General features: G+C 41.8%; 1 protein-coding gene across 9 annotated transcripts in view; it reads left to right on the forward strand.

Moving 5' to 3' along the window:
• The window catches only part of rpl38 (ribosomal protein L38), an 888,922-nt gene that overhangs the window by 596,171 nt on the left and 265,503 nt on the right, over window positions 1-27,248 (forward strand). Inside the window, exon 1 of one of the 9 annotated variants that reach the window (XM_049464422.1) lies at window positions 21,651-21,654. The exons of the other annotated variants lie outside the window; for them this stretch is intronic. The gene's annotated coding sequence lies outside the window, so the exon portion shown is untranslated. Of the gene's footprint in view, window positions 1-21,650; window positions 21,655-27,248 lie in introns of those variants that run through there. 9 annotated transcript variants of the gene reach the window in all.

The following is a 27,248-nucleotide window of genomic DNA, read 5'->3' on the forward strand; positions in this document are numbered from 1 at the left end:
ATCTTCCTCTTGATTATATTCCAGAGGTTTGTAATTTGGTAAAATCAAAAACTTATTTTTTAATATACAATGCTACATACAGAAGATGTGCAGATATCTAGGGTATGTATGTGGAAGTGAGGGGATAGTCCAATACAGTTGAGTGGGAAGTACAGGGTGCAGAATGCTGTGTGTAGGATAATATGGGAAAGTCTGATAGATGCAGTGTAAAGTAGGGTGCAGGGTGCAGAGTTTGTATGGGTTTCAGTGGGGTGGGTTGGTCAGAACACTACTGGCTGTTCCACAGCCTGGTCGCCCAGGGAAAGAAGCTGTCTCGGAACCAACTGGTTCTGGTCTTCAAGCTTCTGAGACTTCTTCCACTCGGCAGCTGTGAGAACAGGGAGTGGCTTGGATGGGACGGGTCCTGCTGGATCCTTCTGGATTTCCTCAGCCAGCGGTTGGTGTATAAATCCAAAAGGTTTGGGAGTTGAACCCCAGTGATGTACTGCGCTGTATGCACTACCCTCTGCAGTGATTTCCTCTTCAGAGCAGTACAGTTCCCGTACCAGGTGGTGGTGATGCCCGTCAGAATGCTTTCCACAGTGCAGGTGTAGAAGGATGCTGGGGTTCAGACCATACTTCCTCAGCCGTCTGAGGAGGTTGAGGCGTTGTTGGGCCTTCTTTACCACCTGTGTGGTGTGTTCTGTCAACATAAGATCCTCGCAGATGTGAACATTGAGGAATTTGAAGCTGCTGACCCTCAGGTAGAGTGAATCTACTATTCTAGGCTGATAATGGGTACGTCCAATCTGTTCTAGAATGAAAGAACAGGCCTTCCATTTTCTTAGTTTAGCACGATGGCAAGAATTAAGCATAGTTTTTTAACCTGCTCATTTTTTGAAGAATGTCTGTAAGCATTTCCTGCTTTAGAAGCAAGTCTGTAAAGATAGAGACAAAAGAAGGACCGTAGCACCATTTTGGTTCAACAGCAAGAAAACAAGTTGGTATCATGAAGCAGTATCCAGGAACAAAGAGTCAAACATTGAGCTTAAAGTTGAAGAATGTTGGTACAAAGGTTCCCCCTAAAAGAAACATCGTAGGAAAGAACATGCTGAACTCCTTCATCGGTCTGGCCAACATTTTTTCCTCAAGGCGCAATAAATGGAGAGACTTGCGTTTTTCTCCCCAGTGGTTGCAGACAAGAAACCAGTAATTGTGAAGTTCTGTTCTGGATGAGTCTTTGATAAAGAGATGAAAACCTAGTTACAAAGATACTGTGAAATCACAAAACCTGTAATAAAACCAATTGATAATCTGAGTTTGTGGAATAGGGTCAGAAAATATGTGGTAAAACTAAAGAAAGGACATGGCCAATGCATAAGAATCTTGAGCTCCATCTTACTGGGTCCTTATAATGGTAAAAGCAGCCAAGGCCATGCCAACACCTGCTTTGTATAGCAACATGAAGACCCTCAGGCCAAAGACGGTCCCAGTATTAAATGCTGGCAATGAGGCGAGTTGGGCCACAAATCCAAAGATTGTAACGGTAATTCCTTTTGCAGTTTGTATGGTGACTACAGACACAATTACTTCAAGTGTCTTCCAAATAAAATGCAGAAAAATCTAGAGAACCACAAGCACAGAACCAAGACGGGGACCATGACACAGATGCCTAGTTTAAACAGCCCAGACTCTCTGGACCAAGAAACCTACCTTAACAACCTAAGTTGAAAAGAAATGTCCAGTAAAGACTCAAGACAAGAGTTTAAGAAATAAGCGTGCCTCAAAAAGCAAGCATCCAGGACCTTCAGGAAATGAAAGAAACACATCAACTTCAGACTTCCCTCAAAGCAATGAAAGAGCAACGTGAAAGACACCTTGACTGAGGACGACTACAGAATTGACTCATCCTTAACCCCAGAAGCAACCCCAGGAAATTGAATGAAAATTGAATAAAACACAAAGGAAACGGAAGCTGATGAGCGAGGACGCGCTCAGTGCTTTCTGTAGCCTGAATGGTAGGATGTAAACAACCTTAATTTTCTTCTTCCTTCCTTTTTTTCTATCTTCTTTCTCATCTGGTTGAACGAACATTACGAGCATTTCTCCCTACTGTCCTCTAAAAGTGTTATTGCAGCTAATTACCAAACAAAAGCTTTTTTTTTTTTTATCTGACTGAGGATTTTGTAGAAAATTACGAGCTCTGAACTAATACACTTTTTACCCTGCACTTTAGTAGTACACTGTCTAGTGTGTGTGTGTGTGTGTGTGTGTATTTACTGCTCTATTCTCGGTGTCTCTGTAGCTGCCTGTCATCCCCCTGGCCTATGACCCCTGTATCTCCCCCTGTGATAATGCTTGTGTACAACAAGCAGTGATGTGTGTAGCAGTGTGTAAAGAGTCTGACCCTGTGTGCCTCTGTGTGCCTTTGTGTGTGTATGTGTGTGTGTTTGTGTGTGTGTGTGTGTATGTGTGTGTATGCTCTTTCCTGGAAGATCACAGTACTCATCATTTCTCTGCAGACACTAAGACTGAGCAGTGTTTACTGTCAGTGTTCTTATATTGTATTTCATTTTGTATAATGTTTTACATTCCTGATCACAATCTTACGACCAGTTAAAATAAGTAGAGATAAAATCTACTGCTAAAAGAAGAAATAGAAGAAAGCACTCTTTCAGAGTGGCTCTTTTGATGCTATTTCAGAGCATCTTTTGCATTATGAAGCTCTAATAAGAACCTTCTTAAGATCCAGTAGTGCAACATGCAAAGGCTTATCATTTTAACTGCTCTTATTTCTCCTATCATCTTTACTCTACTCATATTTATGTCTTTGATGTACAAACTCCTTGTATAAATAATTTCATTTTAGTGTGGGAGGTTTCATGCCTAAATCGGAACAGCCTGGTGGCCAATCTTCATTGATTGCACATTGCACTGGTAAGAGCAGAATGTGAAGGTTTAATTAGCAGGGTAAGAGCACAGTTTTGCTTAAATTATTGCAATGCACACAACATTATGGGTGACATACTAGAGTTCAAACGAGGACAAGTTGTTGGTGCATGTCTTGCTGGCGCATCTGTGACCAAGACAGCAAGTCTTTGTGATGTATCAAGAGCCACGGTATCCAGGGTAATGACAGCATACCACCAAGAAGGACCAACCACATCCAACAGGATTAACTGTGGACGCAGGAGGAAGCTGTCTGACAGGGTTTTTCGGGTGCAAACCCGGATTGTATCCAAAAAACATAAAAGCACGGCTGCCCAAATCACGGCAGAATTCAATGGGCACCTCACCTCAACCTGTCTGTCGAAACAATAAATTATTGTGGTCTAAAACCAGGTGTTTCAGTTTCATTGTCCAACCCCTGTATGTAATAATTGTGACCAGAAGTGGGTCAGTACCAGTGGTACGGTACTCTTCCTCTGACCTTGCCTCTCTTTCTACCCCTAACTCTACCTCTCTTTCTCTACCTTTCTCTCTACAAATCATTGTCCTCTGACCTTGCTTCTCTTTGTACCCCTAACTCTACCTCTCTTTCTCTAGCTCTCTCTTTCTCTACATCTCTTTCTACCACTACCTCTTTACATCTGTCTCTCTGTCTACCACAATCTCTTTCTTTACCTCTCACTCTACCTCTCTCTCGCTACCTCTTTCTCTACCTCTCTCTCTGTCAAACTCTTTCTCTCTATCTACCTCTATCTCTTTTTCTACCTCTTCCTCTACATCTCTTTTCCAACCACTATCTCTCTTTCTCTACCACTCACTTCCTCTCTCTCTCTCTCTCTCTCTCTCTCTCGGTTTCTTTCTCTCTCTCCTCGGGCTGTGTGTTAGTGAGTGCACACAGTAATTCAGCTAACAGTCATTAGTGCCATCCTCACATTCGACTGGAATGGCTGAATCCATCCCCGGGACAGATTCTGGGCGGGTTTGGAGGAGGGGCTGGTTGGCAGCTTGGATCGATTGTACGATTCCAGAAATCACCTTTGGCGGCACAGTTACGCAAATTGATAGAGAAGAGCTTCATACTGTTACTGTTACTGTGAATATATGGAATTCAATTTCCAAATTAGGTCAAAAGTTTATTGTACACATATAAACATGCAATTTTAATATTAGTGTTTCCAGGGGGTTGATGCATTACGACTGAAAGCAGCATCACTAAAAGGTTTTGTCCTGCTTGTAAAACACCTTAAAGAGAATATCGGCAGATTGTGAAGGACCTTCTTAGTTTATACAGTATATATTTCAACATTTCTGAAGTAGCACTCTCTTGTTCTCGTTTTTTTAGCTACACAGCAGGACATGGGACATGCATTTTTTAGTACACTCTCAGTGCAGCAGCTCACCGCAGCTTCCGTTTCCTTCTCTAACATTACTAAACTTTATCCAGCCTGAAAAACTTTAACCTGACAAAATTATATGACCCCACACTCAACAGAAGCAGTAGCTGCCCTGCACACAGAAGTACTTTTATTTCTTAGTGCTTTTATTTTCTGATTTGTTTGCTGACTCATTTCATCTGTGTCTAATACGTTAAACCATGTCTGTATATCAGTTTCTTTGCAAAGTATTGCCAACTCCTGTCAGTTCATAAAGATAGTTAAATTTCTGTCTTCCTCTGTTTCACTCTCAGTTGGTCACTTGGTCTATGTCACTAGTTTTGCCCATGGATATTTGGTTTGCTTTCATGTATTTGCTTCACTTTTAATCAGCTTGAAAACCTTTACCCTGACAAAAACTACCAGACACCACACTGAGCACCAGCAGCCGCCCTGCACATTTTAGAGGTTTCTCTGCTTGGATCTTGATCTTAATCTATCTAATCAGTTCATTAACAAGTCCCTTCAGTGTGTCTGGAGTGGGGTATTGTGGTAAAGCAGGGAATCCACTAAAATATGCAGGGCAAAAAGTCTCCATGACCAAGGTTGAGAAACGCATCACTAGAGAACAAGGCTGTGAAAAGCTCCCAGGCTTGAAAATAGCTTTCACACTTGACCTAACAGACCAAAGTCTTAGATTTTAAAGTCCAGGGTTCCTAAGAAAAGCTCTATTGTTTTAGAATGAAGACTGGCTTTACCACCACTCTTTCTTTATACCAGCCCATCTGTGAAACACAGTGGAGGTAGTGTCATGGCTTCAGTTTGAATGGCGTATTCTGGGATGAGCTTATTAATCTTAAGAACTTAGAAGACTACAAAAACATTTTCTCTGTAAATTTAAAGAAAGATGAAACCATACTGTTGCTCACATGTAAAATGGGTGGTTTTAGACTGAAGGTTCTATCTGTGTTGGCGCGCACCAGTCTTAATAAGTTATCGGTTTGGGGGGGGGGGGTATTGTGATTGGTGTGCGCCAGAGACTGTAAAAAAAGATGGACGTCGTGTCGCCGTTCCCATTCATTAATTGAAAATGAAGCCAAAATCTTCCGCCATGTTGGCGATCCTGAAACCTGAGTCTGCGCAGTAGAGTCCAGAGGAGGGAGAAAGACTGAGGAGAGACAGCCTACTCATTTAAATAACCCCGCCCCTGAGGGATGCCTCACGGTCATGGACTGCAGAGCGGAACGGAGCAGAGCTGACGGTCTGTTATTGGTCCAGCCCTTTTACAATAACCACACCTTTTTTGAATAGAGCTGAATAACGTTTTTAAAAACGAATTCTGTGGGGATATAAAAATTTGACTATATAAGCAGAGGTTAAACTAGCTGCTGCATTTAAGTAAAGGAGGTAGAATTACAGTATATCCGAAAAAAAAAAAAACGTGATTGAAAGTTGTCTGTTTTGCCATTGAAACCTATGGGAATGGGTGGGGTTACACGGCTTTCTGAAACCGAACAGCAGGGGGCGACCGACCTGTGGTGGCTTCACTTTTGAGAGACGATGGGGGGGGGGGGCTGTTGGTACCAACTGGTGTCTATGTGTGCATGCCACTGGTCTCACTGTTCCAATACTTTTAGAGAGGACTGTATGAACAAGTGGACTACTACTGCTACTGAAAGTCTGATCTGCATCTTTATGAACACAGTAGAGTAGAGTGGCTTTGTGTTTTGGTGACGGCGGCGTGACACCATGCTGAAACTCTGCACTGTCAAACTCATCACTCTTCTGGAACTCTCCGCTACGTCGGCCCATTCGAGCTGAGATACAGCTGACGAAATTCTCTCACAAAGACACGAAATTTCAGAACCTCTCGCCTTTTTACCCAATCAGAGAACCTAAAGCACTTGACTGCATCAAACAAAGGCCGTCAAAAGTTCACTCTGGATGAGGCTGAATCTTGGCTGTTTCTCAATCTGTGTTCTTGTCTGTACTTGTGTTCTTGTGGATTCGGGAAATGTCATCAGTCGCAGCCCAAGTCTGATCTAATTAGAAGATCATAGTTAGCCGTAGTTAGACCTGTGTGGACTTCTTATAGTCCGATATCCCAGAATGCACTTTGCAGCAGTATCGCTAAAGGAGAAAGTACCTACCTGTAAGGTATACGTTTTGAAAACAGTACTGCTGTGTGATTAAAATAAGGTTTGAAGTTAATTTCAGGCGAGAATGTAGTGATTTAGACTCCAGATATGTGGTTTATTTATTTGTAAAGTGACTATGGGAAAATATATATATCTACATTTTTTGGAACTACACTTTCCATGCACTGTTTCACCAGCAATGAGCAATATATTGTTAATTTGTTAATTATCCTAGCCGAATTGTACATGCTTAAAATTAAATAATAATAAAAAATACCATTATATTAGTTTTTTAAGCGAACAGATCTGAATTCATATTTCAAAACATCATCATATCTGAAAATGTATAATAAAAAATTGATTTTAACTTTTAAATTATTATCTCATTAAGTAATCCTCATGTAAGAACTCTTGTTTTTGTTCCTTCATTTTCCTATTTTTTGTGTTTGTTTATTGCAAAGCACTGTAAACTGGATACACAATGTACCTCTACACGCTTCTATGCGTAGGATAAAAAATGAATGTATATGGATATTTTGTAAAGTAAAAATTGTTGGCAGAAAAAACTATTCTTAATGTTAAAAAAAAAAAACTTTCAGAATACGCACTCACTAGCCAAACTTACCAAGTCCGTTCATGCCAAGTACAGGAGTACAGACTTGTGTACTCTGAGAAACGGCTCCAATCTCCAGGCACCTCAAGATAATAAGTGCTCACAATTTCTGATTTGAGTACTGACTAATTTTACCTGGGTCTAATTACTTAATCATGGCTGTATCTCAGTTTCTTTGCAAAGTATTGCCAACATCTGTCTTTGCACACAAAACATACCATTCCTGTCTGTTTTTATCTTTGTGTATGATCCTCTGTTTCCTTTCTAACCAGGTCTGTATCTCAGTTTCTTTGCAAAGTATTGCCAACGTCTGTCTTTGCACACAGAATATACCATTCCTGTCTGTTTTTATCTTTGTGTATGATCCTCTGTTTCCTTCCTGACTCAATCTCAAGTTTCAACAATAGATTGTTACATGGTTTTGCCCATGTCTTCATGTTTTGTTTGCTTTCATGTCTGTGTTTCTATTAACAAACAGTTCAGTTACTCCCTGTAGGCTGTTTAGTATTAAGTGCTCCGTTTCATTTTATGTCCACAAGGGTCTGAACCTTTTCTTCTTTATATTTAAGATTCTTCAAAGTATCACCTCTTGTTTAGTTTTGCACATCTTGGCTGGATTTTCTCAGTCAGTTTTATTAGGTAGAGTCCCCTGGAATTCAAGCTTTCAGTTAAATTTCACATACATTTCTTGTCCTCATGACCTTAATGAGGCCATAAGATCAGTTGTAAAGTTGTGAAGAGGTAGAGTTGGTATACAGTAAATAGATCTATTTAAATAATGTTTTAATGCAGATTATAGCGAGAACTGCTCAACTAAATACAGACAAAAAATGCATTAAGAAATTAAGGTCAGTCAATAGTCATCCCAAAGAATTTCAAGAACTTTGAAATTATCCTCAAGTGCGGTGGCAAAAACTATCAGGAACATGTCAAGATGAAACTGGCACTCATTAGGAGTGCCCCCAAAAAGGAACACCAAGAGTTACCTCTGTTGCACAGTACAAGTTAATCGAAACGAGTTACCAGCCTCAGAAACTACAAGTTAAGAGAATCTGAATGAGTATTTTGGTTTGTTTGCCACTTTTAAGTTTACATTTGATTCTTTATTCATTCATTTATAGTCTGAATGACTATGCATTTAACGTGTGCCTCGTGCCTGTTCATCTGAGAAAAAAGTGAAAGTAGATGTAATTCCTAAAATTAATATTTGATTAATGGTGTAATTAGGTAATTAAATATGAGTAGTGCAGTAAAACAGCAGTAATAACTCCAGAGTTATGAAGGTTAATATTAATGAAGTCTGATCTCAGTGTGTCTCACTTAGACTGACTCTAATGATCAGATGGACGTTAATGAATGAATTTAATGATCTCCAACTGCAGGGTGTGTGTGTGTGTGTGTGTGTGTGTGTGTGTGTTGCTCAGATGACTCCTTCCTACCTGTGTCTGACATTCTGTAAAAGCTGTTGGAGTTGTGTTAATGGCAGTGGGTAACAGTGAGGGGGCAACAGGTGAGTGGTCCTCTAAGGGTCACCTGACTGAAACATTCACAGAAATGTCGCCAGATTTATTGCCAATCAAGCATGTATGGGACCAGCTACAGCATCTTGCAAAAGTATTCATACCCCTTGAACTGTTTCACATTTTGTCACCTTACAACCACAAACCTAAAAGTATTTTATTGAGATTTTAGACGATAGACAAACACAAAGTAGCCTATAATTGTGAAGTGTAAATAGTTAGGAAATCAAATGTATAAATGTGCACAGAAAAATACGTTTAAAATACATTATTATTAAGCATAGTGTCTTGTACATTGACCTAAATGCAAAAGCAAAATATGTCGTTCAAAAAATGATAATAAAAACTAGCTAGAAGACTGAAAAATAGCTGTTACCTGTCCCCACTCTCTAACTATAAATTTAATTTTTTTAAATCCTTCAGATTTTGCATTGTTGTGTGACTCCCAATCTATGCTATATATATATATATATATATATATATATATATATATATATATATATATATTTGTTTTTTCAATAACAAATCTATAAAATTTAGGTATTCTTAGATCTTATTTAATACACATATATTAAAAATACAACTTTTGGGAAAACCACTAGAATGTGCTCAGTGTCCTCATGCTATTAGCATAGCAGCCATTTAGCTATTTTTCATGTTTTTGCTAATTCTATGCTAAAAACACATTCCTGTTACTGAAAACATAAAAATTCAGTCAACCATTTCTTTAAAACATTTTCTTGAGAGGAAATGAAAGGAATTTGTGGACTTTTGGGCTTTTTAACATGATTTTTAAATGTCACATGAGTTTTGTAACAACACTTGGCTTAGAAACCTCGTAAAAAGTTAGGTAAAGCTGCCTGAGGTTGACCAGTACATGTCTGCAAATAATTGCTCAAAATGACAATATATTTTTATTTGGAATTCGGGACAAATGTTGTCTGTAGTTTATAGAATAAAACAACAATGTTCATTTTACTCAAACATAAACCTATAAATAGCAAAATCAGAGAAGCTGATTCAGAAACTTAATTTTTTCAAGAGCTGTTTTTTTTAACCTAAGTGAGTCATCATTTACAAAACAGCCTGTTTATGGAACAGAAAGTTCACAGGGTTTAGTTTTTAGTTCATATGAATCCTTGCTGTGCAGCAGGGAAGTAGAAGATGAACTCCGACATCATTCACAGAATTCCCTGTGGTACGTCTGCTGCTGTAACTCAGCGGGAAGTCAAGCACCATCCAGGAGAAGCTCTTCTGTAGGTTTGGTTAAACCACACACAGACATCACGCTGAAGACTTTAAGAAACGTTCCAGAGAGAGCAGGTGTTCACCTGACAGAACACACACACACACACACACAGACAAACACACTTCCAGTAGATCGATGGATGTAATTGCCCTCCCTGCTCCACTCAAGTTCCATGAATCAAACAAGGATGAGTGCAGGTGTGTGTGTGTATGTGTGTGTTTTCCAGGCCTATATCTCCAGTCGTCTCCACTGAAGCTCCACTGGTGCAGTAAATGAACACTTTGGCTACGGAACCGGTACTGTTTGGACGCGTCTCTCCTGAGGTAACAATCTGTTCTGCTGGTTTGTCTCTAAGCTGCTGCTAATTTTAGACCATCCAGGAGTTCTGGGGCCATCGTAACTAATTGAATGCATTCATTAAAGCTAAATTAATTCATACTGGACCCCCCTGCCTCTCTCAGATACAATGCCCAACTGGAATTCTGGAAAAATTAAAAATTATCCACAAGTTCCATATTGGACCCATATATACATGAATGCCTATATATGTCAGTGTAGGGAACAGCCAGGGTTAAATATGGGTGTCATGGTCAGAACAGAATAGCAGACAAGCGCAGATACTGATAAAAACAAAATGTGTTTATTATGATAATAAACAGATGAAATCAGGGTCGATACAAAAACAAGGGTGATCACCAGTAGACAGAGCAATGAAGACAAAACCATACCATAAACGAGAGACAGTCCAGAGTTCATACACAAGCAATCCAGTATCAGAGGTAATCCAAGAGGCAGTAGTGAAAGCACAGTCCAGGTCATACACAAACAATCCAATATCAAAGGCAGAGGCAAGAATCGGCGTTGAGTAAACAAAAGCAAGGTCATACACAAAGTAACTGAGACAAGAGATAAGTAACGCTTTGTACGAGGATAACCTACAATACGCGGCGATGAAGTCTGTTTGGCGTGCACCTTTATAGTGCCAGTAATCAGTATTCGGGGCTTCCTGGTGGAAGCAGGTGAGGTGTCACGTGATCAGGTGAGTGCGTGATGTCAGCGGGTGGTGCATTCTGGGTAGTGTAGTTGTTAACCTGAGAACCTCCGTTAGAGCTGGGTGTGGAAGGGACAGAGGAGCTAACAGCACCAGACGTGACAGTACCTCCCCCCAAGGGAGTCGGAACGGAGCCGGAACGGGGACGACCACGACGACGTCCACCCGACGGGCAGGGAGTACCGGCGGGAGGACCAGGCGTAGCCTCAGAGGTGACGGGCAGGCGGGGGTTGCGAGACTGGGAACCCCTACGCACCGGAGCCGAAGAAGAGAGTGAGCGCTTGGGACGCCCACGGGGTCTAGGAGCAGGCTTACCAGGGTGACGGGCATGAAATTCGGCCAGTAGAGCAGGATCCAGCACGTCACCGGCGGCAACCCAGCAACGCTCCTCAGGGCCGTAACCCTCCCAGTCTATGAGGTACTGGAGCACACCGCCACGCCTGCGTGAATCCAACACCTCTCGAACCGCATAGGTAGATGAATCCTCCCCCTCCACTGCCGCGGGCGGCACGTCATCTGGAACACCCTCAGCAAGCGGACCTGGGACAAGAGGCTTGAGCAGAGAAACATGGAAAGAGTTATGCACCCTGTACTGAGCTGGCAACTCAATCTTATAAGTCACCTCGTTAACCTGAGACAACACCTTAAATGGGCCAATATACTTAGGCAGCAGTTTCCTACAGGCCCCCTCAAACCTCAAGTCCCGGGTCGACAACCACACCCTGTCTCCGGGTTGGTATTGGGGGGTGGTGCCACGGTGTCTGTCGGACTGCTCCTTATATTTCCGTAAGACCTCCGAGATCTGCTGATGCGTCTCCTCCCACACCTGCTCACTCCGCTTCATCCAATCATCAACAGCAGGAATCTCAGTGGACGACGCTGTCCACGGAGCTAACGGAGGCTGATAACCCAGAATGCACTGAAAGGGAGTGAGACCAGACGTGGAGTTAGTTAAGGAGTTTTGGGCTATTTCAGCCCAAATAAGATATTGTGACCACTCAGACGCATGCTTGAAACAATATAACCTTAGAAACTTTCCTAACTCTTGGTTGACTCTCTCACACTGACCATTACTAGTGGGGTGAAACCCAGAAGTGAGACTTACGTGTACACCCAAATGTTCAAAAAATGATTTCCATACCCGAGAAGTAAATTGAGGACCTCTGTCTGACAAAATGTCCTCCGGAACCCCATAATGTCTGAAAATGTGTGTGTATATAGCTTGGGCGGTCTGAAGAGCAGTAGGAAGTGCAGGAAAAGGGATAAACTTAACTCCCCTAGAAAATCTGTCTACAACAGTAAGGACAGTTGTGTAACCTTCAGATTCAGGCAAATCAGTAACAAAGTCTACAGCAATATGTGACCATGGACGTTCAGGCACAGGCAGAGGACATAACTTACCGGCTGGAAGGGTTTTTGGTGTTTTGCATTGTGCGCAGACAGAACATGAAACTACGAACGTTTGAACATCAGCTCGCATGGTTTCCCACCAATACCGAGCTGAGATGAGTTGCAATGTACGTGTAACGCCTGGATGACCGGAAGTAAGAGCAGCATGTGCCCAGCCAATAAGTTGATCACGAAATTGTTCAGGTACATAAGTCTTGTGAGGAGGGCAACCCTCCGGAGGTCGTGTGTTAACCAGACTCCGCTGGATAAGATCATCTAGTTCCCATCTAATGGCAGCTACTTTAACTGTGGGTGGCAGAATGTGTTCGGGTTCAGAAACGTGGCATGTGTCATCTGGGGAACTGAAAACACGGGATAAGGCATCAGCTTTAGTATTACGGTTGCCTGGACGAAACGAGATTGAGAAGTTGAAACGTGAGAAAAACAATGACCAACGAGCTTGACGGGGGTTTAAACGTTTAGCTGTACGGAGATACTCTAAGTTCTTGTGATCAGTTAGAACGGTGAATGGATGTGCAGCACCTTCCAGCCAGTGACGCCACTCCTCAAGAGCTAATTTGACAGCCAGCAGCTCTCTATCCCCAATCCCATAATTACGCTCCGCAGGCGACATTTTCTTTGAGAAAAAGGCTACGGGATGAAGCTTAGGCGGTGAACCGCTGCGTTGGGAGAGAACTGCTCCGACGCCGGTATTAGAAGCATCGACCTCTACAACAAAAGGTAAATCTGGATTAGGATGCGTCAGGATGGGGGCAGAGACAAAGGCGGCTTTTAATTTCTTAAAAGCTTGGTCAGCTTCAGGGGACCACTTCAGAATTTTGGTGGCATTTTTAGTGAGCGCCGTAAGGGGGGCAGCTATGCTACTAAAATTACGTATGAAACGTCTGTAAAAGTTTGCGAATCCTAAGAAACGCTGAAGATCTTTGATAGACTGGGGAACAGGCCAGCTAGTTACGGCATCTACTTTAGAGTCATCCATAAGAACTCCCTGGGAGCTGATGACATAGCCGAGAAATGCGACTCTTTGAAGGTGGAACTCGCACTTCTCGGCTTTCGCATAAAGGTTGTTCTCCAAAAGCCTCTGGAGAACAGAGCGCACGTGCTGCACGTGGGAATCTAGGTCTGAGGAATAGATCAAAATGTCGTCAATAAAAAGTGTCACATACTTGCCAATCATATCTCTAAATACGTCGTTCATAAACGACTGAAATACTGCGGGGGCATTAGCGAGACCATAACTCATGACTAGGTACTCGTAGTGACCATTAGTAGTGGTAAACGCGGTTTTCCACTCGTCCCCCTCCCTAATGCGGATCAAATTGTAAGCACTGCGCAAATCGAGTTTAGTGAAATAGGTAGCTGTACGCAGTTGCTCAAGGGCACATGGAATGAGGGGCAATGGGTAAGCAAATTTTCTCGTAATGGCGTTCAAACCTCTATAATCAATACATGGTCTCAGTCCCCCGTCCTTTTTCTTAACAAAGAAGAATCCAGAACCGACGGGGGACTTTGACGGCCGAATGAAACCTTGCGCCAAAGCTTCATTAACATAATCACGCATAGCCTTTTCCTCATCGAGCGTAAGGGGGTAGACTCTAGCTTTGGGTAAGGTGGCACCCTCCACTAGGTCAATAGCACAGTCATAGGGACGATGCGGAGGCAATTTAGTAGCGTTATCTTTGCTAAACACTTCCAAAAAATCTGAATACTCAGCGGGTACAACAACGTGATCAGAAACATCAGGACTTTCTACTGAAGTAGACTGAATGATTAAACTATCCAAAGCTAGACAATGTTCATGACAATGAGCAGACCAAACCGTGATATCCCCATCGCGCCAGGAGACAGTGGGATCGTGGGTCTTCAGCCATGGCATGCCCAGGATAACTGGATGCTCGGTGCAGGGAAGCACGAAAAGCGGTAGTTCCTCAAAATGGAGAGCGCTGGCTTGTAGAGTGATGGGCAGAGTCTGCAGGGTAACCGGCTTGGAGCGGACAGTCTTTCCATCAACAGCATGGATGGCTAATGGACGTAGAAGTTCTCTGGTGGGCACTCCATGCTCCTTAACTAGGTCCTGGCTGATGAAGTTCCCCTCCGACCCGGAATCTACAAGCGCTGGGACAGAGAGCATACCAGTAGGTAACATAATATTTACAAGCAAAGAAAAACATTTAGAGCGAAGTATTGTGTTGTGCTTACGTACCACGTTAGCGCGTGGAGAGCACTCCACGCGCTGTCCCAGGGCTGGAGCTTTCACAGGTCGGGTCAGGAGACCACACTCAGCCTTGAAATGCCCGGCCTCTCCACAATAAAGGCATAGGCGAAGCCGGATTCGACGCTGCCGCTCCTCTGGAGTTAGCCGGGTTTTCTGGATATCCATGGGCTCTGGGGCAGGCAGCGCAGCTTTCTCTGGAGTGGGAGCGCGGGGCAGAGACACAGGAGTGTGTTGAGTGCGAGGACTGGTCTTGGGTCGGCGCGAGAGAAGTTGATCCAACCGGATCGACAGTGAGATGAGCTGATCCAGGGTCAGTGAATCATCTCTGCAGGCTAATTCCCTCTGTACATCTGGGTTAAGTCCGCATCTAAACACGTTGATTAAAGCAGCGTTATTCCACCCACTACCAGCTGCGAGAGTGCGAAACTCCAAAGCGTAGGAAGCCACCGGCTTCTGACCTTGCTTGAGAGCCAGCAAAAGTTCTCCATTAGACTGTCCATAACGCGAATGATCAAAAACTGAGCGGAAAGTAGCCAAAAAGTCAGTGTAACTAGCCCCAGAAAGGTCTTCCCAAATAGCTGTAGCCCACTCGAGTGCCTTACCAGAAAGCCGTGAGATAATAAAACCGATCTTAGCTTTATCGGTTGTAGGCGATGAATTACTGAAAAACACGGAGCATTGTAAAAGAAAACCGCTGCATTTTTTCGGATCCCCATCAAACAACTCCGGTTTAGAGACAGAAAATCCAGACACAGAAGAGTTAGCGTTAGGCATACTGGGGGCAGCTAACGGGCTAGGGCTAGGCTCAGTTACGCCTCTGAGGTGAGCTAGCAGCTCAGCTAGTTGTTGCTGCTGCGTGGTTTGCTGGCGGGCTAGCTCAGAAACAGCTTGGGTCACACCAGCGAGCGTTTGCTGGTGCTGACCGAGTAGCCTCCCCTGGTTGGCTAAACCAGATCTAATAGCCTCAGTATCTGCTATCTGATTTAGTTTGGCCGCGTATTCTGTCATGGTCAGAACAGAATAGCAGACAAGCGCAGATACTGATAAAAACAAAATGTGTTTATTATGATAATAAACAGATGAAATCAGGGTCGATACAAAAACAAGGGTGATCACCAGTAGACAGAGCAATGAAGACAAAACCATACCATAAACGAGAGACAGTCCAGAGTTCATACACAAGCAATCCAGTATCAGAGATAATCCAAGAGGCGGTGGTGAAAGCACAGTCCAGGTCATACACAAACAATCCAATATCAAAGGCAGAGGCAAGAATCGGCGTTGAGTAAACAAAAGCAAGGTCATACACAAAGTAACTGAGACAAGAGATAAGTAACGCTTTGTACGAGGATAACCTACAATACGCGGCGATGAAGTCTGTTTGGCGTGCACCTTTATAGTGCCAGTAATCAGTATTCGGGGCTTCCTGGTGGAAGCAGGTGAGGTGTCACGTGATCAGGTGAGTGCGTGATGTCAGCGGGTGGTGCATTCTGGGTAGTGTAGTTGTTAACCTGAGAACCTCCGTTAGAGCTGGGTGTGGAAGGGACAGAGGAGCTAACAGCACCAGACGTGACAATGGGCCCCTTCTTGGTTATACCCTATATATATACACAGGGGTTGGACAATGAAACTTAAAAAAACACCGGCCATTTTAGTGTGGGAAGTTTCATGGCTAAATTCATTAAATTAATTGCACCAGTAAGAGCAGAGTGTGAAGGTTCAATTAGCAGGGTAAGAGCACAGTTTTACTCAAAACATTGCAATGCACACAACATTATGGGTGACAAACCAGAGTTCAAAAGAGGACAAACTGTTGGTGCACGTCTTGCTGGAGCATCTGTGACCAAGACAGCAAGTCTTTGTGATGTATCAAGAGCCACGGTATCCAGTGTAATGTCAGCACACCACCAAGAAGGACCAACCACATCCAACAGGATTAACTGTGGACGCTGTAAGAGGAAGCTGTCTGAAAGGGATGTTTGAGTGCTAACCCGGATTGTATCCAAAAAACATAAAACTACAGCTGCTCAAATCACGGCAGAATTCAATGTGCACCTCAACTCTTCTGTTTCCACCAGAACTGTCCAACCCCTATATATATATATATATATATATATATATATATATATATATATATATATATATATATATATAATTATTATTATTATTATTATCATTTTATTTTTACTCAACATGTATGCAAAATATAATATTCATTATTATATTTATTATTAATTAATATTAGTTTTATCACATTTAATGAAATCATATTTCACTATTAAAATAATCAGGCTGAACTTTGAAGCTTGATATTCTTGTCAAAGTTATGATCTCTAGAATTTGGAATTGTGTTTATTGATTTCTCGTTTTTTTTTTTTTTTTTTTTTTTGTATGCAGAGCTCTATCCAGAAGCTGTGATTGGCTGGGCAGTATCTGGCATATGCTGAAAATGAGCATTGTGATTGGCTCAGTTAATCGATAGTCTACATCCTATGTAAAAACGCTGTCAGATCCTGTCCATGTAATCCTGTTCATGTAGCTTGCCCTCAGCTACCGGAGTCCTGAGAGAGCAAAATTGGCCTTGTTCTCTCTCTGGGTGGGTAGATGGTGCCCTTTCGCCTCATCACTCCAAAGGGTGATGTCGATCAGCACAAGACATCTGTGAGCTGATGTATCAGAACCGTGTCGCTGCGCTTTTCTCCGAGTGCACTGTAATGCTACTCAGCAATGCTGCATCTGCAGCAGTGTAAAAAGAAGCGGATTCTGACTTTACATGTATCGGAGGAGGCATGCGCTAATCTTTACCCTCCTGGTGTTGGGGCACTGGCCGTGTAAATTGGGGAGAAAATGTAAAAAAAAATCGATATAAATATATCCACAACAAAAACTTGTGTAGTAAGAAGAACAAGTGTGATTAATTACAGTTAATCACAGAATATTGTTATTTGTTATTCGATTGACACCACTAGTTGTAGTATATGGTGCACATTTACACATCTATCTGTGTATATGGTCTTTGTATTGATCCTTGGGGGGATGGAGTGCAGGCACCTGAATGGTTCCCATCCAGAGTTGCAGATTTTTGGGGTCTACAGCTCTGCAGTTCTAGATGTTTTCTAGAAGCTCTTTTGGGTTTATGCAGGCGAACAGTAAGGTTCTATCATTGTGTCCTCAGATGACTGTGCAGGAGAGCAGTGTGGAGCTGCTGGAATGAAGTCCAAGCACTTCTGGCAGCCGCATTAGAAACCGCAGCTCCACCTGAGCTCAGAACCTGATTTACATGGAGATTGGATCTGGAACATTTTGTCATTTATCATTTTCCCTTCCTCAGAGTGAACCACCCCCCCACCACCCCCCCCCCCCTTCCACATACACACACACACACACATACACCCCACCACACACACACACACACTTCTTATATCACATCACAGGTGCACTTGCTCTTTGACTGTCCGATCATTTATGAATATCATTCCACTGTTCTGTATGTAACGTTCCTCCTGCAGACCGAATTCTGCTCCAGTGATGGATGAGTTCACCTTCTGCTCGGCTTTATTTCTCCAGCTCACAAACATAGACACCACGGAAGATAAGAGAGAAATACACAATGCGTCCAAATTCAGTGGCTTGCAAAAGTATTTGTACCCCTTGAACTGTTTCACATCTTGTGACCTTGCAACCACAAACTTATGTGTATTTTATTGAGATTTTAAACTGCGAAGTGTAACATGTGACAGGGTTTGTCTCTATCAACATTTCACGTCTAAAAACTGAGATTTTTGTCTCTTCTTCTTTGGAAAACAGCTCAACTTTGGCCAAATTGGATGGAGAGCGTCTGTAAACAGCAACTTTCATGTCTTGCCACAGAAGCTCAGTGGAATTTAGGTCAGCTAAAGCTTTAACTGCATCATTCTAGCACATGAATATTCTTTGATCTAAACCATTCTACTGTAGCTCTGGCTGTATGTTTAGGGTCATTGTCTTGCTGGAAGGTGAATCTCCTTCCCAGTCTCAAGTCTTTTGCAATTTCCAACAGGTTTTCTTCCAGGATTTACCTGTATTTGGCTCCATCCATCTTCTTATCAACTCTGATCATCTTCCCTGTCCCTGCTGAAGAAAAGCATCCCCACAGCATGATGCTGCCACCACCATGTTTCACAGTAAATCTCAATAAAATACCGTGAGCTGCATGGGACCTGCAGAACTAGAACCACTCTGTGGTTCACTCTGACACCAAATTGTTGAATGAAACCTTCCTCACAAGGGATTGTTTGTTACTGTCACATTAAAAAGGAACAGGAAAAAAAAAACAATCCAGCACAATATGGCTGAATGACTTTGGTAAGTCAAAAAAAACATTGTTGGGTGGAGGCATCCCTGCTTTCCTTCGAGCTGCCATTCCTGAGCTGTTAGCCTACACTGCAGCTCAGTGCCCTAAAACATTATACTGGAGGTAAAAGAAAAACACACGTATTAGCGACCTTAACATATGGAGAAATGCTGCATTTACACGGCTTCTTCGCAGCAACGCACTCGAACGCACAGCCCCCCTCCAACAGGTCGCATGTAGGCGTAACAAGGGCGCTCCTTATGTCGTCCAATTAAATAATTTAATAAATGGGAATACATTTTTTACTTGCTTTTTTTCCTATAAACTCATAAATATGTGTATATTTATAAATATAAACGTTTGATTGAACTTAATAACACTGTATAGTAAACAGCATATAGGCTATATTAAATCATTAAATCAATTAAATCATATATTAATATTTTCAAAACCCACCAGAGACCCCAACAATCTCTGCAACCTTCCTACTTGCTGTATTACTGTGATCAGTGTCCCTGTAAATCAGCAGCCTGAAACTGCAATGATTAGCTTTTCTTCCACGCATCTCTGGAACGCTTGAAAGCGGAACTAAAATGTTTCATACGCTGCACTAAGGACAGGTAGAAAGTAAACAGCTGCTCTCTGATTGGATAGACGCATCGCATTGGACGGATCAATTTGCGTAATGTTGACCTCGGCTCAACTTTTCACGCATCCTCCAGTCTGATGGACCAGAGGTTTCCCATTCAAAATGATGAATCCGATTCCAGGTTATGTTCAGTCAGAGAGAATGAGAGAGAGCGCTCAGTCAGAAACTTCACTTCAACTACAGACTTTGTTTTTACTATGAGTGAATGAGCTACTGAGCTCTGAGTTTCCCCTTCTGAAGTCTCCATTGCTCCACCAGCCACTCCACCGTTCAGTAAACCTGAGCCGGATTCTTTTTTAGAAGCTGTACGTGTGAGGTAAGTACACAAAGATGCGTGACGTGGCCAGAAAAACTCCTGCGAAAAGCAACCTGACACCTGACATGGTGGTTCCAGCAAACTGGTACCATTAAACACACTGTTGCATCTTTTTGGGTTGAATGTAATTCATGTCTATGATTGGTCGGGGTGTGTAGATTGACCAATCAGTTTAGAAGCAGCAGTAATGTTGTGCAGAGTGATGGCGATGGATGGATGGGTGGATAAACTATTCTATTGAGAAATAATAGCAACCCATGACATTTGTCATATCAGTGTAATATATGAGGTCTATCTGACCACAGCAGACCACTGAAAAGCTGTAGAGAAGTTGTCTGTGACCCTTCATTAAGCTAATAATTAGTCATTAATTACACCCAGACAGCAGTCGGGCTTAATGAGGGAGATCGTCAGGTCGCTCTGCCTCAGATTGAGGCACTCGCTCACTCACAGCTGCTGCTCAGTATGTGTTAACCCCTTAACAGGCAGGCATTTTAGTCCAGTTTCAACCTGATTACTCGCCAATATCTTTAGGATATCTATTTATGCATTACATTAAAAAATCTGAAGTAAATCTGCAAACTATAAAAAAAATAATATAATTTATACAATTATAGCTTTCCTAAACTGTATTGAATTTTACAATGATGTCCTCCAAACCTTTCGTTTATTTATGGGTGTCTAGTTTTCAAGTGGAGGGGGCGCCGAGTGGTCCAGCGGTCTAAAGCGCAGGATCGATCCCCCGCTCATGCAGCTTTGCCATCAAGCTGCCGGCGCTCAGAGGGAGCACAATTGGCCCTGCTCCCTCCGGGTGGGTAGATGGCGCTCTCTCCCCACATCACTCCTATGGTGATGTCTGCAGCACAGGGCATCTGTGAGCTGATGTTTCAGAATCGAGCTGCTGCGCTTTCCTCCAAGTGCGCTGTGATGCTACTCGGCAATGCTGGATCAGCAGCAACTCGAAAACAAGCAGTGGCTGACTTCACATGTATCGGAGGAAGCATGTGTTAGCCTTTGCCCTCCTGGTGTGTTGGGGCATTACTGATAATGGGGGAGTCCTAATGAGTGGGTTGGGTAATTGGCTGTGTAAATTGGGGAGAAAATGGGAAAAATTTGAAAAAATTAAAGTGGAGTAGGATGATTGGATGATCCTGTAGGAGATTTTAACGCCCTCAAATGTATCAGAATGCAAATAAGTTATTTTACTGCAGAGAAAAGGGTAGTTGTATCATCTACACTTGTCGGTTAAGAGGATAAAGATGATGCTTTGTGCTGGAGACACTCAAGACTTTCACTTGGTTTGCTCTCAAAACTGAAGTAAACGCTCCAGTTCGAATTTACCCAGATGAGCCTTGATGTTGCAACTGGGCCTGAAGACCTTGCACACTTGTAGATTGCCAAAGATGGCTTCCCAACTGGTACCATGACCATGATCGATTGTCAATAAATCTGCACGGGCATCAACAACAGCAAGCACCAACACCCCTTCAAAAGTGAACCATCACCTTCGTTCAAGCCTCTAAAGAAGAAGCCGGGGGGGCTGGTTGCAACAGAAAAGGACTGGCAACTACTGATTGACCTTGGAAGACAGTTGATGTTTCTGGACACCACTGCAACAACAGTGATTGGCCAACAACTTTGGCCAGACATATCAAGCGGTGCTTCTAGAGCTAACTATCTCCTGGGAGGATCAGCTGGAAGAACCAATAAAAGTAAGAAGGCCAAGTTTGCTGAAAACCAATCGAAGTGGGCTGCAGGGTCTTTGCAGGCCAGTCTTTTTACATCAGTTCCTGGGACTTCTGGGGATCTGTGGACTGCACAGAAGAAGAGCCATGAAAAAGAAACATCATGGAGGCTGTGGAAAAAGCATGCCGTTGGCTCTGCTTGAGGAAGGGGGATATGTGGCGTAGTCGACAAGCCTGATGACCCCGGGTGAGGGTGTCTGATGTAAGACCCGATGCACCTTGTGACCCCGGTTACATCACTGAAGATGTGTACAGGTTGCACCGCAAGGTGTATCTTAGTATCTCAGGATATGATGCAACTACAGTGAGTAGACAAGCATTATTCTGCTGACGAATGCCATTTGGAAGCCCTGTAGTGAGATGCATATATTTTTTAAACTTTATATACTGTAATGTCCTATAGTGTAAGTTTTGCTAGTTCGAAACATGCCATCAGAGAAATCAATTTAACCCTTAGCAAAAAAAAATTCGTCCAAAATCGCACCTTGTGTCCTCTTATCTTAATTACTCAGGAATCCCTTCACACATAAACATAATCCATATATGCTTAGAAAGGCCGGAACTTACTCTTTCTAAAAATAGCAATGACATCCCAGTGCAGTAAAGCGTTTACAAGAAACCTATTGAGAAATACACCTAAAAAAGTGAGATCTCCTTCCCCAACCAATATTATTCACCTTTAGTGCTTCAAGCATATTTATATGATGTTTCAAACCAAATAATATCAGTAAATGACTCAAAAGTGTCCACAGAAAAAGTGTGAAACTCAAACTAAGGCTTGGTATGCTGCGCACTACTTCATATAGTTTTTATTTTACTTTTGCACTAAACCAAATTTGTATTTATTTAGACTAAAAGGTTTACATGTTTTGTACATAGTTGGTTTCTTTGTTTGTCCTGATTAAAATATTGAAAGGCATAGGCTGCTCTGAGTGTCAGGTGGTTTTTAGTAATCTACATGTATCCTAGAGGTGTGATTATCAAGAGAAATACGTCTGCCTGATGCTCTCCATGTATTTTGTCAAAGTAATAATTAATAAGCCATGTAATGAACTCAAATCATCAATATTCTTATGCTTTAAACTCATATTCACTCTAGTTTGAGGTGTGAATATATTTTAAGTCTATACATTCAAAAATAAGTTTTAAAAAAAGTAAGTGCTTGGTAAAATCTTGACTATAACATGGCCAGTTCCAGGGAAATATAACAATTCTGCTTCCTTTTACATTTTATAAATGATTAGATTTTTGAACAGCTGTATGGCTTCTGGAGTAAAAGAGCTCAGGGCATGTGACTGTCTGATATAAATACTGTGTTATAAGACCTGAAAGACCAAAGAACTGACAAAAACAGCCTAGGGTTCAAAGGGTTAACTTTGGGCTGGAGTTTGGAAAACTTCTCTACTTGTTGTAGAGTAGAATAAGTAGAGTCAGGAGGGAGAAATAACAAAGTTAATGGGAGGAGATGGGGCAAAGGAAGGTTTCAAAAACTCGCCATAATACCTAAGTGAAGTCCAGGGTATTGATAAAACGTCAGATTGAAAGAAGGAGGTGCTTCAGGCACCTTATAGTGTCTTATATTGTGTGTATTTTGTTCTATAGTGCGAATTGTGTTCCACAGAGTAAATGATGTCCCACAGTGTTTATATTGTTTGGGTACTATGCAGTAATATGTTCTACTGTAAGCATTGTGTTGTACAATGTGTATTATGTTCTCATTATTGATCTACAGACACCAGCACACTGCAGCAGAGCGTGTTCTTCTGTTTCTTATACTGTTAACAGAAATTGGCCGCTTTTAAATAAACCTGTACCCAGTGGAAGTTTCTTCCATTTTGTTTGATAAAGCTTTTTTTGTTTTTGGTTCAACTCAGCCATTAATCAAAGCATTGTAACTTCATTGCCACAGTAATGGAAACAATAGCTGATAGAGCAGAGCAGGGGGATCTACACACAGGAGCTTAAAACTGAAAGATTAAAGATTAGACCTCCTTTCTTCTGCTCTACAAATGCAGCTTCTGAATCCCACGGCTGGGCCCAGAGCCAGGAGCCGCTACGGAGAACCTGGACCAGCCGAGAAAAAGCCCTTTAAAGGTCATTCACGCTTTAAAAGAATGCATTTGAATGTTAGAGGTTAGAGGAGAGAGATCGGCAAAGAGAGACAGAGCGCCACCAAGTGGAGGGATGGTTCTACACAAGTGGATAACAATGATTAAAGGATATATTCTATTTGTTTTCTTTACTGGGTTTAAAGGATGGATTACCATCTCTTTCTTTACTGTTTTAAATGATGGTAGACTCTCATTTCTTTACTGGTCTTCAGGACAGTAGACTCTCTCTGTTTCTGTACTAGTTTAAAGGATGATAAATTCTTTTTCTCTACTGGTTTAAAGGATGGTAAAATCTGTTTCTCTACTGGTTTAAAAGACGGTAGATTCTATCTGTTTCTCTACTGCTTTAAAGGATGATAAAATCTGTTTCTCTACTGGTTTAAAGGACGGTAGACTCTCTGTTTCTCTACTGGTTTAAAGGATGGTAAAATCTGTTTCTCTAATGGTTTAAAGGACGGTAGACTCTGTTTCTCTACTGGTTTAAATGATGGGAAACTCTGTTTCTCTACTGGTTTAAAGGGTGGTTAACTATCTGTTTCTCTTCTGGTTTATTGGGTGTCAAACTATCTGTTTCTCTTCTGGTTTAAAGGGTGGTAGACTCTATGTGTTTCTCTACTGGTTCAAAGGATGGTACACTCATTTCTCTACTGGTTCAAAGGATGGTACACTCATTTCTCTACTGGTTCAAAGGATGGTACACTCATTTCTCTACTGGTTCCAAGTATGGTAGACTCTATCTGTTTCTCTACTGGATCAAAGGATGGTAGACTCTATCTGTTTCTCTACTGGTTCAAAGGATGGCACACTCATTTCTCTACTGGTTCAAAATATGGTAAACTCCGTTTCTCTACTGGTTTAACAGATGGAAGACGATCTGTTTTCTACTGGCTTAAAGAATGGTAGACTGTTTCTCTACTGGTTTAAAGGACAGTATACTAAATCTGTTTATCTACTGGTAAAATCTTTTTATCTACTGGTTTAAAGGATGGTAAACTGTTTCTCCACTTGATTAAGCGATGCTGAGCGATTTTCTGCTTCTCTACCGGTTTAAATAATGCTAAACCCTTTTATTCAAATGGTTAAGATGGAAACAAAATCTTTTGTCAGGTCATCTGAATCTTCAAACTTCTACTTTAAGCTCTGAAACAAAAATTTTATGGTTATAAATACACTGTATGGTACATGGTACAAGTATGTGGAAGATATTTCTTCCAAAGCCTTACCTCACTTGGCAAGTTAGAACACCTAAGTGTGAGGTGTTATCTTGTGAGTGTGGCCAGAGTGCTCATGGCAAGGCGATGTGAATTATTGGAGTTGGAGCAAGGCCTGACAGTGGGTGCCCAATGATTGGGACGTTCTATTTCTTAAGTTGTGCCTATATTTAACACATGCGTACTAGGAATACATCATAGAACTGATCACAGAGAAAGAAAAAAACAGGTTTAAGATCATTCATGAGCCTGAACAGCATGTGTCTGTTTTAACTTAAAAAAAAAAAACCTGTGTTTAGTGTCTCTATACCTGTTTTTACCAGCCATGGCAAGATTCAGACAATTTGCCCTGGCAGATTCAGTAAAAGTCATGGGATCAGTTCTTTAGAGCTTCTGGTTATTTTCTAAGAGAGCAAGTGCAACTGACTCAGTGAACCAGTTCAGTTGAGAGAGTAAGTAGCATTGCATCGAACATCTTGAACTGTTAAGAACTGCCTGCTCACTCCACTTACAGATCCATTACACGTTTTTTAAGAGGGCCACAGTGCAACCTACAGCTGAAAGAGGGTGAAGAAGGACTGATAGGCCAACAGTGTTGTTCAGAAACGGCAGTTACTCTATTGCATTGAGTTTGAGAAAAGGGATATACAGTGGTATAAAAAAAAAATTGGGGCATCCTCAAACGTTTAGGAATCATCAATTTCAATTAAATATATCATATAGCAGATGAACACAGTGATATTTGAGAAGAGAAATTAAGTTTATAGGATTGACAGAAAGTGTGCAATAATTCTTTAAACAAAATTAGGCAGGTGCATAAATTTGGGCACCCCAACAGAAAAAGAAAATTACATCAATATTTGGTAGTAGATCCTCTATTTGGAAATACAACAGCCTATAAACATTTCCTATAGCTTCCAATGAAAGTCTGGCTTCTGGTTGTAGGTATTGTGAACCATTCTTTTGCTATCATAACGATGGGAAAAGTATGCCTTGTGCGTCTCAAAAAACGCAAAAGGCATGTACCAATTCTCTTAATAAATTATGGGTTTCACTTGCTGTTACCTTTAAGAGCCAGGTGTGCTCTGACTTTGGCACATTGCTATTTCCGGGGCGCAGCTATCTGGATGTATTTAATGCTTCTCAGCAGAGGAAACTGACCTGCTTCTTCTGTATAGCGCTGAAATCTGACACTTGCACTTGGATGCATGCATTTTTGCAACCATTTATTTGACTATCAGAATTAATTATACTATACTATGCTACAAGTAGTATAACTTACTGTGAATGATCTATCCTACAGAACCCTGTTTTTCAGTATTTTTACCAGAAAATGTAAGAGCTTAATGTCTCTTTATTAAAAGTGGATCAGAATTCAAAATAGCCAGAATAAATCTGTGGACAGAAACTAGTGGCAAGGGTTAAAAAACAAAAAGAGCCCCTACTGCATGACCAGGGGCCTGAACCTTCTAAAGGCAGATGTGGCTAAAATTAAAAACATAAAAATAGATGGAACAAATAGGAACAAGTATTTTTTTTTCTTTTTGCAATCCTTGTCTACAATTTATTTATTTCTTTTTTCCCATTGTGAGGGCATCTATTGGGCACCACATTATATTTAGGGCATTAGGACAACCCTATTCAGGACATCATCCTATTTTCTCTACTGGAAAGTGCATCCTTTTAGACATTATCTAGACAGGGTGGAATAGAAAAGCCATCTTTTCTATTGGAAGACCAAAAGGGCAAGATTTATCATCACAATTCCATAATCTAGAGGGCACTTTATTGTTATTTATTGCAAATAGTGGCTGCCTAGCAAATGGGGACTCATTCACTTTTTCCCCACCAGAAGGGCTTCCAAAAATCCAAAGCACTTCGGCCTTTTGGCCACTCAAAGGAGGGTACCAAAGGAGACACTTTTCCGATTATAAGGTACTGCGTGGCGGTTGCCCAACCTGCTCCCCCCCTTTCAGTCCAACAGTGTCAGAAACTGTCCATTAATGAAGGGCCTAATAAGTGCCAGCGCCAACTGTGTACGAACAGATGGCCGACAGTCTCCAACTGTACACAAGAAAGAACAAGCCACAAGAGTGGGGTTTCTGATAAAGTGGCCAAAGAGGAGTAATTAAGGCAGCTTTCATTAAAGCAGACTTTCAGTTCGGCTTAGATCGAGCCGTCTCTCTCTGGTCTCTTTTTAAAGCTTTGCCTACAAAGACTGCTGTGTTCGAATGAGGTCTTATACTGTTGTTTCATCAGGGGGAGTTTTTGCAGGTTTGGCGTCCTTCTCCAAAGTGATCATGTGATCATTGATTCAGAGAGACACTCTGTTCCTGATAAAAGCTTTATGTAACTGTGAAGGCATTTGTTGTGAGAGAAATTAGCC

The sequence above is a fragment of the Astyanax mexicanus genome, chromosome 15 (genome assembly GCF_023375975.1).
Source record: "Astyanax mexicanus isolate ESR-SI-001 chromosome 15, AstMex3_surface, whole genome shotgun sequence".
NCBI lineage: Eukaryota > Metazoa > Chordata > Actinopteri > Characiformes > Acestrorhamphidae > Astyanax > Astyanax mexicanus.